At 42.3% G+C, this 16,400-nt stretch overlaps 1 protein-coding gene across 4 annotated transcripts in view; it reads left to right on the forward strand.

Moving 5' to 3' along the window:
• Positions 1-16,400, forward strand: part of LOC124609172 — a 754,237-nt gene that overhangs the window by 258,898 nt on the left and 478,939 nt on the right. The gene's annotated exons all lie outside the window — the stretch shown is intronic.

Here is a 16,400-nt window from a genome sequence, read left to right on the forward strand (position 1 = left end):
TTAAAAAGAGCCATCATATTTATTGAAAGCAACTATTTACTACCACAAGAATTTATTTGATTGAAATTGTTATTTAATCTTTCTCGTAATATAAGAAACACAGTTAAATAATATCTACAATCCAAAAAAAGGTTGAACTTGATATAGAATCATAATGACTGTAAAGCTCAATTGCGTTTAAATGTAAAAAATTATAGATCTTCACTAATTTCTCGGGTCTTTCCTCTCCAAAAATTATTTAATCGTCAATACGAACAAAATCCCAAAACTCAATAACCCCCCCCCCCAAAAAAAAAAAATTACCCACTTTTTTTTTTAAACACGTTTTTCTCAAGACTGGGAGAAATTAGCTGGCCATAAATTTGAGAAAAAAAACTCCACCATTTGCTGCACAAATAGTGGTACCCCTTCCAAGGCATTTTGTCACATCTACCTTGCCACTCAGATTGTATCCGGTGGATGTGGCAGGCAATGTCATCTATCATGTCTACACTTCCCAGGCAATTGACCTTCGATACACCTAATTTCATCCCGACTACATGCTGCTGAAGATATTGCTGTGGCTGATATGCAAAAGAAAAACTAATACCCAGCATCCAATATTTCTTCATAATTCATTATAGCGCAAAGTTGTATGCGATTGTGGAGGCAAATTGGCAAAACTGGAGTTATCTACAAAAGAATTTCTCATACGCTCCGACTTACTTAGTGTTCTCTAAGCTCCTGAGCGAATGTACCCAGCTGAGCAAAAGGTCCAATGATTCAGGGCTCCTTTCCACTGCTACAAAAATAGGGGAGGGAACTGTTTCGTATTACTAACTCGCGACCCGGACTAGTGAGTCAGCTAACACAGCAGGCAATCAGTCTTGCAGTGGACACATTCTGGAATATTGTGCCATTGACATACCACTCTACTGTGCGAAAAGATCATACTCCAGTGGAATTTGGTGACTAGAAATGTCGGACAATAAGCTGCAATCGCTAAAATTAATTCTCCGGCTGTAGATGGTCTCCTTCCAGTAATAGCGACGAGATGAAGCGGCACTCACCCTACTACGGGTTGAGCATTGTCCTCTGATCCATGGCGTCCCCCTTATCCAAGAGCATTCACTTCATTGTGGCGTATGTCACTCACACATATCAATAGGCTACGTTCCAGTTGGGTGTATTTTTTATTATAACGACAGAGCAGCAGTACGTTTAAACTATTTTAGTTGATGATGAGACAAGTGTAACCCGTATGACAAAATGTATTGTTTACTGCCTCGACACCAGAAAAAGTTTTTAGGTTGGAGAGTGTAGTGTTTTGCAAGGAGACTGAACCATCACCCATTTGTAGTTTAAGGGCGATACAGCCAAGCAAACTTGCAACAGCATTTTCATCTCCTCGCTATCAATTGTTATCCTTATTTACCAGAAGGTTTTAAGAATTTATGTTGTCCGGGTTTTATTGTGTGTGTGTGTGGTGTGTGTGTGTGTGTGTGTGTGTGTGTGTGTGTGTGTGTGTGTGTGTGTGTGTGCGGTGGGAGAGATAGAAAGAGAGAGAGCGAGCGAACAAGTGTTATTCCGTACAGTTTAGGGAGATATTTACATTCATACTTTTGTTATTTGATTTAAGTATTCATCCCAGCCTATTTTAGTATGGCTGCCGAAGACGAAGACGTAGAACACCAAAAACAAATCGATGTCATCATTACCATTCAGAGGGTAGAAATTTCAAATCTGTATCACATGTCTGATCAAGGAATGATGTGTTTACAAAGAACGAAACAAAAGGGAACTACTTGTAACCTAAGATCCTCAGCAACCGTCCAGGAATTCCCCACCCCAATTACATAACGTAAACTATATGCTATCATGCTTGTTTACCTGCTCTGACATAAAATATTACTGAAGTGAAAATCACATCTAATAATTAGGTAAATAAGCGCCACCAGCGGGAATTTCAAGACTAGCTATGTGACGTCTGCTACTTATTTACAGTGTCATTGTGTGATACTTGTTTACTAGGCTGGAAGAAAAGCGGTTGCAACGCATATACGAGTGCGAAGATTTACATTTCTTTAAACCTTTTGGATAAATATACGTAACAGTAACGGGCGTAGTTCCCACATAAGATAGAGAAGACCTGAAATCCGCCTGATGACGTTACAATTCGGTCACCTTTGACAGCGCTTTTACCAGAAATTAAAATTACCTTCGCATAGGAGTCCTATCAGTTCTGCGATAATTGTCCGCTTCCCTCATGTTCGCGAAAGTATTCCCCCTAAATGTCTGCCAGCAGAGCAGTAGTGTGTGTTGGGTTGCCTACACAGCCAGGGCTAGTGCGCACAGAAATTGTGCCCGTCAGTTGTATTTAACTACAGTTCGTTTCGTGTGAAACGGATGAAGAAAAAATTCGTCCCGTTCTTACTTATTCAAGATGAGGCTTATGATCTTACTAGTAATATAGAGAATCACACTATATGATAGTTTGCGTTCTTATTATAGATATTCCTAAAGTATACAGGTTGTGATGGTATATAAAATAAGTTTGTTTTTACCGAAAAAGTTTTAGATGATCTTCGGGCATTACGGAGTACCATTTACTTTTGAACTTGTGTCTCCATATTGAACCCATTCTTAGCTCTCATAGTTTATCATAAACTTAAAGTATTTCTCTTAACACAATTTGAAAAATTTGTAAAACTTATCTCCAAAAAAAAAAAAAAAAAAGTTTTAAAAGGTGTGCACTTCGAGGCTAAAATAGAATACTCAGGAAATATGTAACAGGGTTGTAAAAATGCAGATAATCATTTAAACTTGGGGAAAAATATACTTTATGTACACAAAACACATTTCTGAAATTGCTCCTAATTTAAACTCTTAAAAGAATTACTTATCAGTAACAGGAAAAATAGTTTGATTCAATAATACTCTGTTATGTGTATTTACTTCAAAACCTAGTTCTGAAACAATTATTCGTTTTTTTTCATCGATTTGCAGAAGGCACAAATGTAATCTTCGTTTTCAGCACTTTCACAGTGAAGGTGGGTTTTATGTAACAGCGGTATTCCATAATGTCGGACATGCCCGTCTTGGACGTCACAAGATAACAACAGAACCAATTGTATCCCTAGCCAAAAATAGAGCAATACGGACCGATCTACTACTCTTTTACTTCATAAACTTCGTATCTTTAATCGTTGGTGTATAATGAGGCTTATTTCTGAAAATTTACTTCCAAACATTTTGTCAACTACGAAAACAGTTCACACGATGCCTGGTGACGAACTGGACTCGCTACAGTGCATCACGGGAACATTTTGAAGTAGATGATGTTCCGCTTGGGATCATCACTTGACGAATGAGAAAAAAAATTTCTTGTAAGAGAAGAATTTTAGCGTTTAAAGACAAGGAAATTAATTTGTACGTAGTACACAAGAAAACAGAAAAAGGAAAAAGTTTAAAGTTTGCAAATGAGCCAGGCTGCAAATCCAAAGATGGAGGATTAAGTTTTTGCTCAGTCTTAGGTATTTTTCTGTCAATTATCCTACCAGTAACGTCTGTCAATGATTTGTCTAACGCTTGTTCACAGTTCCTGTTACAGGCTATGAGTATAGAGGATACTTTGATAAAGTTTTTATAAAAGACTTAGGTCCAGAAACGTACCGCTTGGATGTAAAATAAATTTGAAGATCGGACCACTTTCAGTTCCCCCACTTCACTGCATGCACATAGAGGAAACAGTGGGCTCTGACATATGTGCTCTACAGGAGCGCATGGCATGGCAATGTTTTAAGTACTCGTCGTTTGGATCTCTTCTACACTCCTGGAAATGGAAAAAAGAACACATTGACACCGGTGTGTCAGACCCACCATACTTGCTCCGGACACTGCGAGAGGGCTGTACAAGCAATGATCACACGCACGGCACAGCGGACACACCAGGAACCGCGGTGTTGGCCGTCGAATGGCGCTAGCTGCGCAGCATTTGTGCACCGCCGCCGTCAGTGTCAGCCAGTTTGCCGTGGCATACGGAGCTCCATCGCAGTCTTTAACACTGGTAGCATGCCGCGACAGCGTGGACGTGAACCGTATGTGCAGTTGACGGACTTTGAGCGAGGGCGTATAGTGGGCATGCGGGAGGCCGGGTGGACGTACCGCCGAATTGCTCAACACGTGGGGCGTGAGGTCTCCACAGTACATCGATGTTGTCGCCAGTGGTCGGCGGAAGGTGCACGTGCCCGTCGACCTGGGACCGGACCGCAGCGACGCACGGATGCACGCCAAGACCGTAGGATCCTACGCAGTGCCGTAGGGGACCTCACCGCCACTTCCCAGCAAATTAGGGACACTGTTGCTCCTGGGGTATCGGCGAGGACCATTCGCAACCGTCTCCATGAAGCTGGGCTACGGTCCCGCACACCGTTAGGCCGTCTTCCGCTCACGCCCCAACATCGTGCAGCCCGCGTCCAGTGGTGTCGTGACAGGCGTGAATGGAGGGACGAATGGAGACGTGTCGTCTTCAGCGATGAGAGTCGCTTCTGCCTTGGTGCCAATGATGGTCGTATGCGTGTTTGGCGCCGTGCAGGTGAGCGCCACAATCAGGACTGCATACGACCGAGGCACACAGGGCCAACACCCGGCATCATGGTGTGTGGAGCGATCTCCTACACTGGCCGTACACCACTGGTGATCGTCGAGGGTACACTGAATAGTGCACGGTACACCCAAACCGTCATCGAACCCATCGTTCTACCATTCCTAGACCGGCAAGGGAACTTGCTGTTCCAACAGGACAATGCACGTCCGCATGTATCCCATGCCACCCAACGTGCTCTAGAAGGTGTAAGTCAACTACCCTGGCAAGCAAGATCTCCGGATCTGTCCCCCATTGAGCATGTTTGGGACTGGATGAAGCGTCGTCTCACGCGGTCTGCACGTCTAGCACGAACGCTGGTCCAACTGAGGCGCTAGGTGGAAATGGCATGGCAAGCCGTTCCACAGGACTACACCCAGCATCTCTACGATCGTCTCCATGGGAGAATAGCAGCCTGCATTGCTGCGAAAGGTGGATATACACTGTACTAGTGCCGACATTGTGCATGCTCTGTTGCCTGTGTCTATGTGCCTGTGGTTCTGTCAGTGTGATCATGTGATGTATCTGACCCCAGGAATGTGTCAATAAAGTTTCCCCTTCCTGGGACAATGAATTCACGGTGTTCTTATTTCAATTTCCAGGAGTGTATGTGGCGAAGGACATCCTCTACAAAATCGAGGGGCAGCGCGTTCGTGGATCACCACATTCAACCCTCCTAACTGTGAAAGTACCAGTTTCTCACTGTTGTAAAAAATAAATAAAAGGAGGCCAGATTGTGGTTTTACGTCCGCTCGACGGCGATGTATTGGAGACGGACCACAAGCTATGATTGTTTCAATGAATGGGGAAACCTTAACTATCAACTCCCCTATAAAAAATCCTATAAACATGTGATAGGTATCTTGAAACACCCCGTATATGAAAAATGCCAAATCGCCCAGCTGCTTCAAGGTTTACATTACACTTTATGGTCCCCTATAGCTAGCTGGATGTCAGTTTAAAGGTCGGAAAGACGTAAGGGGACACCACCTGGAAGACTATACCTTGTAAACCATATCTGGTGGTCTGCGCACCTCTAAATGTCCGTGGATGTATCTGTTGATATCCACAGTCGGTACACATGTGACAGCATGCGCTACCTAATGTGTAACGAAACTTTTGTGTACTGCCCACTCGTCTGATACAGGGTGCCTAGGAAGCTGTTTTCTCGGATTGCTAGACAACAATTCGAGCAAATCGTGTTAATGGTGTTTATAACTGTAAGTTAAATTGAAAATACGTAACTTTGCGTATTCACAAAGGTGTGTCGCAAGAAAATGGCGACATGCAAATAATCAATGTTAATCAATGTCCTTCGGTATATACAATTTCATTGCAAGCAAAACAATACAGTTCAGAAGTCACTGCTATAGCGTTTGCACCACGGCTAGTCTTCCACTCTGCTGCGGCTAGGCGTCGCAGCGCTTGTGTTCTCTTCGTGTAGAGCCTGCTCCTGAGTTGTCGTCGTCCTAGAGAGGGGTTCGTCAGCGCACTATTGATTGGCGTCGTCTGACAGCTCACTCTGTTCTTCCGTTCTTGATCTTCGTGGCGACGCTTGTCGTTGAGACGGAACAGAAACGCCGCACATAAAAACGGGATTTCTCCGAGCCTCACACATCGGGTTTCGTTGGTGATAGAAAGGCAAAGTCAAGTGTTTTGTTTAGCCCGTGGACTAGAGAGTATAGCCCATGGACTAGGGAGTATATTTTTTTTATACACAATAGGAGGGTCTACAGGCACCGGCACGGTAGCTCAGCGTGTTCGGTCAGAGGGCCGATTGTCCTCTGTAACAAAAAAACTGAGTAAAGGAATTAACGATCAACTTGAACGGATGTCACGTGACGTCCGCCCAGACCAAACGAAACGAACAATACGGAACAAGGAAAAAAAAGAAAGGGGTAGCGTCTTTGAGTCATAATCAAAACGTCTTCGGTCCCGGGTTCGAATCCCGCCGCTGCTTAAATTTTGATTAATAATCAACATTGGCGGCCGAAGACTTCTGGCATAAGAAGTCACCCTCATCCTGCCAACGGCCTTGTTAAAGAGGGCGGAGGAGCTGACAGAGGTTCAGGGTACTCTTGTCCTAGGGGTGGGAAACTGCCCCTAAAGGCGGAAGAATCAGCAATGATTAACGGCCTGAGGATGCAGAAGGCAGTGGAAACCACTGCATTAAGGACACGTAACGTGTATCCACAGGATACCTCCCTCCGGGAGGGGACTGCCAAGGGGGAGGTTACCATGAGAAAAACATTGAGTAATCAACGAAACGTTCTACGAGTCAGGGCGTGGGATATCAGAAGCGTGAACGTGGTAGAGAAACTATAAAATCTTAAAGGGAAATGCAAAGGCTCAATCTAGATATAGTAGGGGTCAGTGAAGTGACGTGGAAAGAACACAAGGATTCCTAGTCAGATGAGTATAGGGTAGTATCAACAGCAGCAGAAAATGGTGTAGCAGGAATAGGATTCGTTATGAATAGGAAAGTAGGGCAGGGAGTGTGTTACTGTGAACAGTTCAGTGACAGGGTTGTTCTTGTCAGAATCGGCAGCAAACCAGCACCGACAACGATAATTCAGGTATACATGCCGACGTCGCAAGCTCGAGACGAAGAGATAGAGAAAGTGTATGATATTGAAAGGACAATACAGTATGTAAAAGGGGATGAAAATCTAGTAGTCACGGGGGACTGGAATGCAGTTGTAGGTGAAGGAGCAGAAGAAAAGGTTACAGGAGAATATGGGTTTGGGACAAGGAATGAGAAAGGAGAAAGATTAATTGAGTTCTGTAACAAACTTCAGCTAGTAATAGAATAGAATAGAATAATGAGCATCTCAACTGGGCGGAGAATACAGTCGCAGTGTGCCGAAGGACGTCTGCTTGTCTCTATGCTCTCAAAAAGTTTCGGAACATATTTCCACAGGACTTGAAACGCCAGCTCGTGCAAGCACTCGTTCTACCGAACCTCCACTATTGTGATGTGATTCAACAAGGCATGAGTAGTGAAAACAAAAGACGGCTAGAGCTAACCATGAATGCCTGTGTGCGTTACACCTGCAACATTCGCCGATATGATCATGTTAGTGCTTCATACTTCGAGCTAGAGTGGCTGCGGCCGGACAAATTGCGTGACTACCACACTCTATGTCTACTCCACCGACTCCTCATCGCGCAAGCACCCCAGTACCTTGCTTCAGAGATTAAAAACCTGTCATGTCATCATAATCGAAACACGAGGTCACTCTTATTTGGTATCCTAACTGTGCCCACTCACAAAACAAAAACTTTTGCAAACTCCTTCTCAGTTGCCGCTGTCCGCCTCTGGAACAAACTGCCCCTTACCTTGCGCAAAATTCGAACTCCTGCTGCTTTTAAGAAGAAGTTGAAGCATTTCCTACTATCATCCTCACAAAGTTCTCCACAAAATTAATGTACAAGGACAATCCCCTCATCTGTCAAATAGCAAAGCTAGCGTCTCCTATCTTGCTCCTGAGATGCCTTCCTCTTCATCTTTCTCTATTAGCCACGCAATCTTCTTTTCCTTTATATTTCCTTAATTATGTTTCATCATGTCTCTATTCTTCTCCTCCCTTCACCATGAGTCTCCCTCATACTCCCTGCTGCCGGCACTCCTATCTAAAATCTGTCTCTTCAATAATGTCTAATTATAACAGTACTTGTGACCTAAGAATATAAACTCTATATGTATGTATTTTTCCAGGTGTACCTTTCAAATTGTTTATTTCACTTTTTGTACTAGATGTAGTTTAACATGCCTACTAAAACATATGAATGTAAAATAAGTAGAATGCCTGGTTAGATGTAAGAGAGGGCCTGATGGCCCTAATCTTGCCAGGTTCAATAAATCAATAAATAAATAAATAAATAAATAAATACTCTGTTCAGAAATCACAAGAGCAGGAAGTATACTTGGAAAAGGCCGGGTGATACGGGAAGATTTCAGTTAGATTATATCATAGTCGGACAGAGATTCCGAAATCAGATACTGGATTGTAAGGCTTACCCAGGAGCAGATATAGACTGAGATCACAATATAGTAGTGATGAAGAATAGGCTGAATTTTAAGTCATTAGTGAGAAAGAATCAATAAGCAAAGAAGTGGGATACGGAAGTACTAAGGAATGACGAGATACGGTTGAAGTTCTCTAAGGCTATAGATAGTGCAATAAGGAATAGCTCAGTATGCAGCACAGATGAAGAGAAATGGACACCTCTAAAAAGGACTATCACAGAAGTTGGGAAGGAAAACATAGGTACAAAGAAGGTAACTGCAAAGAAACAAGGGTAACAAAAGAAATACTTCAATTGATCGATGAAAGGAGGAAGTACAAAAATGTTCCGGGAAACTCAGGAATATAAAAAGCAAGTCGTTGAGGAATGAAGTAAATATGATGTACAGGGAAGCTAAGACGAAATGGCTGAAGGAAAAATGTGAAGACATCGAAAAAGATATGATTGGCGGGAAGGACAGACTCAGCATACAGGAATGGATCAAATGGTTCAAATGGCTCTGAGCACTATGGGACTTAACATCTGAGGTCATCAGTCCCCTAGAACTTAGAACTACTTAAACCTAACTAACCTAAGGACATCACACACATCCATTCCCGAAGCAGGATTCGAACCTGTGACCGTAGCGGTCGCGCGGTTCCAGACTGAAGCGCCTAGAACCGCTCGGCCACACCGGCCGGCTACAGGAAAGGCAAAACAACCTTCGGTGACATTAAAAGCAAGAGTGATAACATTAAGAGTGTAACGGGAATTCCACTGTTAAATGCAGAGGAGAGAGTGGATAGATGGAAACAATACATTGAAAGCCTCTATGACGAGGAATATTTCTCTGATGTGGTAGAAGAAGAGACATGTGTCGTTTTAGAAGAGGTAGGGGATCCAGTATTAGAGTCAGAATTTAAAAGAGTTTTGGAGGAATTAAGATCAAATAAGGCAGAAGGGATGGCTAACATTCCATCAGAATTTCTAAAATCATTGGGGGAAGTGGCAACAAAACGACTATTCACGTTGGTGTGTAGAATGTATGAGTCTGGCGACGTACGAGTACCATCTGACTTTCGGAAAAGCATCGTCCACAAAACTCCGAAGACTGCAAGAGCGAGAATTATCGCACAATCAGCTTAACAGCTCATGCATCCAAGTTGCTTACAAGAATAATATACAGAAGAATGGAACAGAAAATTGAGGATGCGCTAGATGACGAACAGTTTGGTTTTAGGAAAGGTAAAGGCACGAGAGAGGCAATTCTGACGTTGCGGTTAGTAATGGAAGAAAAATCAAGACACGTTCATAGGATTTGTCGACCTGGAAAAAGCGTTTGACAACATAAAATGGTGCAAGATGTTCGCAATTCTGAAAAAAGTACGGGCAAGCTATAGGGAGAGACGGGTCATATACGATATGTACAACAGCCAAGAGGGAATAATAAGAGCAGACGACCAAGAACGAAGTGGTCATATTAAAAAGGGTGCAGTCTATGGCCCTACTGTTTAATCTGTACATCGAAGAAGCAATGATGGAAATAAAAGAAAGGTTCAGGAGTGGAATTAAAATTTAAGGTAAAAAGATATATCATTCGCTGATGATATTGCTATCTTGAGTGAAAGTGAAGAAGAATTACATGATCTGCTGAACGGAACGAACAGTCTAATGAGTACAGAATATGGCTTGAGAGTAAATCGAAGAAAGACGAAGGTAATGAGAGGTAGAATAAATGAGAACAGCGATAAACTTAACGTCAGGATTGATGGTCACGAAGTAGATAATGTTAAGGAATTCTGCTACCTAGGCATTAAAATAACCAATGGCGGACGGAGCAAGGAGGACATCAAAAGCAGACTAGCAATGGCAAAAAGGGCATTTCTCGCCAAGAGAATTCTACTAATATCAAACATCGGCCTTAATTTGAGGAAGAAATTTCTGAGAATGTATGTCTGGAGTACAACATTGTTTGGTAGTGCAACATGGACTGTGGGAAAACTGGAACATAAGAGAATCGAAGCATTTGAGATGTGGTGCTACAGATGAATGCTGAAAATTGGGTGGATTGATTAGGTAAGGAATGAGGAGGTTCTGCGCAGAATCGGAGAGGAAAACACTGATAAGGAGAAGGGACAGAATGATAGGACATCTATTACGACATAAGGGAATGACTTCCATGGTACTAGAAGGAGCTGTAGAGGGCAAAAACTGTAGAGGAAGATAGAGATTGGAATACATCCAGCACATAATTGAGGACGTTGGTTGCAAGTGCTACTCTTAGATGATGAGGTTAGCACAGGAGAGGAATTCGTGGCGGGCCGCATCAAACCACTCAGAAGACTGATGAGAAAAAAAAATGGCCGCTTGGGTGTCTTTATCCTACAGTACAGGGTTAAAGTATGAATATTACGCACTTCCTCCTGTGTAGGCAAATGTAGAAAATTAGTTGCCTCTTTTTGCATTCGATGTGGTATACGGTGAGTCTTAAGGGGGTTATGGAGGCGCCATTAGCTCATGGGCGGTTCCTTGGGAAAAAAAAAGTTTTTTTTACCTTTTTTGTACCAAAACATGGCCGCTGATTTCAAGACGGCTATACAAAGCAAATGGCTGAAATTTCCACGATGTATTCCTAAGATCCAGGCATCAAACTACCTTGAAAAGTTTAATTATATCTTCATCTGTTTCAAAGATACTGTAGTTCAATTTTACCCTACTTATACAAGTAAAATAAGCACGTAAAATCTGATATGAGGCGAAATGTAAATAATAAAAAAACTGCATAAGATTTCTCCAATTTTGACGGTATATTCTCTAGGCATTTATATAGAAGTGTCATCTTCCCATTTTCAAAAATCTCTACTAATTTATGGGCAGTTCCTAAGAAACCCCCAAGAGAAGCGTTTTTTTGCCATTTTTCGTACCAAAACCGGGCCGTGGATTCCAAGGCGGCTATGCACGGTAAATGTGTGAAATATTTGCTATATATTCCTGAGATCCTGTTCTCGAACAGTCTTGAAAATTATATTAATATGTTTATCCGTTTCCGAGGTGCAGAGGTTCAAAGTTACGCTGCTTGTACACGTAAAATACACAAGTAAAATGCGGTATGAGGGGGAAACATAGTTTGTAAAGTGACGTAGCACGGAGAAATACGCTGTAAAGTGTCTCCAATATCAACAGCAGGGTACCGGGAACCACACATTGTAGTATTGAAGCGCATGCAAAATTTTTGTGAACGTAAAATCCGGTGGAAGTGTAAAATTAGTTTTACGTTATTTCAGTTTCATGTAAGTGAACTACCAAAATTTTATTGACCCATAAAGTTCTTCTCATATGAGTGTCATGCCCTGCTGTGGCAGGAAAAAGAAGGGAACCAGCGGAAAAATGCTTCTATAGGAGCAAAAAAAGATAACTACCTTCCTGTTTATTTAAAAGACTTTGACTGAAAAGTGCTATACCAGCTGTTTCATGCTACCTTCCTCAACACCTTTAAAAGTTTTCCCAGAAATTTTGGCATGCAAACATATTCGCACTTTTTTATGCTGAGAGAGAAAGAGACAATGGGTGTGGGAAAGGAGGGAAATGTAATAAACACTGGAAGAGAGTAGACAGCTGCTGTTATATAGAAAGAACGAAGGAAATAATAACAGTGTGAGAGAAAGGGACAAGTGGCAGTGGAACATAGTTGACAGAATAGCGCTAGGAAAGGAATGAAGAAGACAATGCCACCGGGAGAGGGATAAAGAGAAGGAGAAAGGGTAAGTGGGTGAGAACCAGTGACAATGAGAGACAGCGTCTATAACAATGACAACGATGTAGAAAGAGAGAATGAAAGTGAGAAGAGGCAGCAGCAGTGTGAAGAACTGAATGAGATAGTAGCAGTAAGAGAGATCAAGAGGGAGACGGTGGCATTGAGAGGGGAAAGCAATAGGAAGGCAGAACAAAGGAGACTGTGGGCGTGAGAGAAGAGACAGTAACAGACACAAAGAGATCATGACAATGAGCTGGGCTGAATGAGTGAGTGAGAATGAGCAACTGGATACGGATGGGTGTGAGGGACTTACAGCGATGGACCACTGGGCATGGGCGTGTTACAGTTTGGGGAGATTGTGGGAATGAGAGGTAAGTCGCATGTTAAAAAGAGCGCGAATAAGTTCACTTGCCAAAATTTTTGGGAGAATTTTTAAAGGTTCTGAGAAAGGGAGAACGAGGCAGCTGATACCTCACTTATCGCTCAGAATCTTTTAAACTGGAGGATATTCGCATTTTTTGTGCTGCGATAGGACTATTTTTCCGCTAATAATAATTACTTTGTGGTTAAAAGTTAAAGGACAGCGTTATTATTATTGTACGAATTACATGATTTGTATGCTGACTTTCAACGGAGGTTAATATCCTCCAATCAACATTGTCAAAAAGTTTTCTCTAAGTCTACAAATGCTATAAACGTAGGATTGCCTTTCATTAATCTATCTTCTAAGACAAGTCTTAGGGCCAATATGCCTCGCCTTTTTCTATATTTCGCTGGAATCTTAACTGGCTTATACCAGTTTTTCCATTCTTCCGTATAGAATTACTGAAAATGCGGCAGTAAAATTTGCGTCATGGACACATTTTTTTATGAGGTGATGGAAAGTGGCTGCATATTAAAGCGAGTAACAAAACTGCAGCAGTCCGTGCGGAAGAAAAATTTTGTATAGCAAGAAGAAAAGAACATACACAGTGGGTACGAAACGGATACGAAATTTCTTTTCAGCAAAATCAGTTAAAACTTAAATAAGGAAAAAAATTGTTTTGTGAGACTCGTAGGTACAAAAAGAAATTGACGTAAGTCCAGCAGTTAATTTGCAGAAAAGTTTCAAAGCCGAGTGCGGACTTCAACAGAGGAAAATTCGGGCCAGGTGCAAGGCTCCTATCAGATTTGCCACAATCTACTGGATTATAGTCTACGGAGCTTTGCGGATCCGTAGTTGATAAAGTATTTGTTTTGGAGGTAGAGGTTCTACAAATGCATATTAATATTTTATTTTATTTATTTGTATTTATTTTTTGCGAGAAACGATGAAATGTAAATAACTGTTGTAACGGTCCTCAGACCGAAGACTGGTTCCATGAAGCTCTCCACACTATCTTGCTCAAGCCTCTTTATCTCTGAGTAACTACTGCAACCTAATCCTTTTGAATCTGGTTAAGATATTCATCTCTTGATCTTCCTTTACGTTTTCCCCTCCACGCTTTCGTCCAGTACTAAATTGCTGATCCCCTGATATATCAATGTGTCCTGCCAACCGATCCCTTCTTCTAGTTATGCTGTGCCACAAATTTCTTTGCTGCCCAATTCTGTTCAGTACCTCCTCATTAGTTACATGATCTATCCATTTAATCTTCAGCATTCTTCTGTAGCACCACATTTCAAAAGCTTCTATTCTCTTCTTGTCTAAATTTTTTATCGTCCATGTTCCACTTCCATACACGGCTATCCTCCATACAAATACTTTCAGAAAAGACTTCCTGACACTTAAACTAAACAAATTTCTCTTCTTAAGAAACGCTTTTCTTGCCATTGCCAGTCTCCAATTTGTACCCTCTGTAATTCGTCCATCATCAGTTATTTTTCTGCCCAATTAGCAGAACTCATCTATTACTTTAAGTGTCCCGTTTCCTGATCTAACTTCCGCTCATCTGATTTAATTGGACTACATTACATTACCCTTGTTTTGATTTTGTTGATATTCATCTTATATAATCCGTTCAAGACACTGTCCATTCCGTTCAACTTTTCTTGAAAATCCTTTGCTATCTCTGACAAAATTACGATGTCATCGGAAAACCTAAAACTTTTTATTTCTTCTGCCTGGACTTTAATTCCCACTCAAAATTTTTCTTTATTTCCTTTATTGCTTGCTCAATGTACAGATTGAATGATATAGTGGATCGGCTACAACTCTGTCTCACTCCCTTGTCAACCATTGCATCCCTTTCATGCCCTTCGACTCTTATAACTGCCACCTGCTTCCTGTACGAGATGGAAGTAGCCTTTCGCTCCATGTATTTTACCCCTGCTACCTGCAGAATTTAAAAGAGAGTATTCTGTCAAAAAGTTTTCTGTAAGTTTACAAATGCTATAAACAGAGGACTGCCTTTCCTTAATATATCGTCTGAGAGAAGTCTTAGGGCCAGTATTGCCTCGCGTGTTCCTACATTTCCCTGGAATCCTAACTGGCTTCTGTAAAGAATTCGTGTTAGTATTTTGCAACCATGACTTATTAATCTGATAGTTCGATAATATTCACGTCTGTCGACATCTGCTGTCTTTGGAATTAGAGTTATTATTTTCTTCTTGAATTCCAGGGGTATTTAGCCTGTCTCACACATCTTGCACACCATATGGAAGTGTTTTTCATGGCTGGTTCCACGCAAGGCTATCAGCAGTTCTGCTTGAATGTTGTCTGCTCCCCCGGCCTTGTTTCGACTTAGGTCTTTCAGTGCTCTGTCAAATTCCTCTTGTAATATCGTGCCTTCCATTTCATCTTCATCTACGTCCTCTTCCATTTCTATAATATTACCCTCAAGTACATCTCCCTTGAACAGACCGTCTATATACTCCTTCCACTTTTCAGCTTTCCCTTCTTTGATTAAGAATGGTTATCCATCTGAACTCTTGGCATTCATACAGCTGCTTTTCTATCCTCCAACAGCCTTTTTAATTTTCCTATAGGTAGTATCTACCTTTTCCCTAGTGATGTATGCTTCTAAAAGCTCATTTGTCCTCTAGCCATGCCTCCTTAGCCATTTTGCACTTTCTGTCGATTAATAAATAAACAAAATCATAATAATAAAGTTGAGTGCCCTACAGACCATGCAACACTTGTACCCAGCGGATACGGTCGTCCAGAACATCCATGATGCCCTACTCCACCTGCAACGGCAGGGGAAGGAGGTTTCTTTATGCTGGGTGCCGGGGCACGTAGGTATTAGGGGAAACGAACTGGCTGATGTGGCTGCCAAAGATGCATATTCCCTCCCTCACGTTGTTGAATGTGCCGTCCCTCTCCATGCTGTTACCTCCTTTTTGCGTTTTCGTGTTATGCGTAATGGGAAGAGGAGTGGCTGGCAGTCGGTGAAAATAAGCTGCGTCTGGTCAAGGCCACCACGCGGCCATGGCGTACGTCCTACCAGCCATGCAGGCGGGATGAGGTTCTCCTCACTCGCCTCCGCAACGGGCACAGTCCCTTAACGCGTGGTTTTTTACTCCGGTGGGAGGACCCCCCAATCTGCAGTGCTTGTGGCGTCCAGTGCTTGTGGCTGTCCGCCACATTTTACTTGACTGTCTTTTATTCTCTGACCAGAGGGCGGTGGTTTCCTTGCCACCGTATTTGCCCTCTATTTTGCAAGACGACGCAACGACTGTGGTTAAGGTCTTACGGTTTTGTGTCCTGTCCAATTTGTTGCCTCGGATTTTAGGAAGAGGATTTTAATGTGCTGCTGGGTGACTGGCTCACCCAGGTTTTAGGTAAGAGGTCCGCCAGTCACGATTACCTACTTGTTTCACTTCGATTTCTGTTCTCTTTTCCTTGTGTTTCCTTTCCTTTTTTAGTGCGTTTCTTCTCCTCTTGTTTTGCCTCTGTATGTGAGGATTTGGAACTGCGGCAGATCTGTGTCTTTTAGCCGTTCTCCTTGTTCGCTGTCCGTCTTCGTCCCTTTACCGCATGTGTTCCTGTTTCTATGCGTTTGGGCGCTGATGACCATGCTGTTTAGCGCCCGAAAA

This window comes from Schistocerca americana, chromosome 1, assembly GCF_021461395.2.
Source record: "Schistocerca americana isolate TAMUIC-IGC-003095 chromosome 1, iqSchAmer2.1, whole genome shotgun sequence".
Classification (NCBI taxonomy): Eukaryota; Metazoa; Arthropoda; class Insecta; order Orthoptera; family Acrididae; genus Schistocerca; species Schistocerca americana.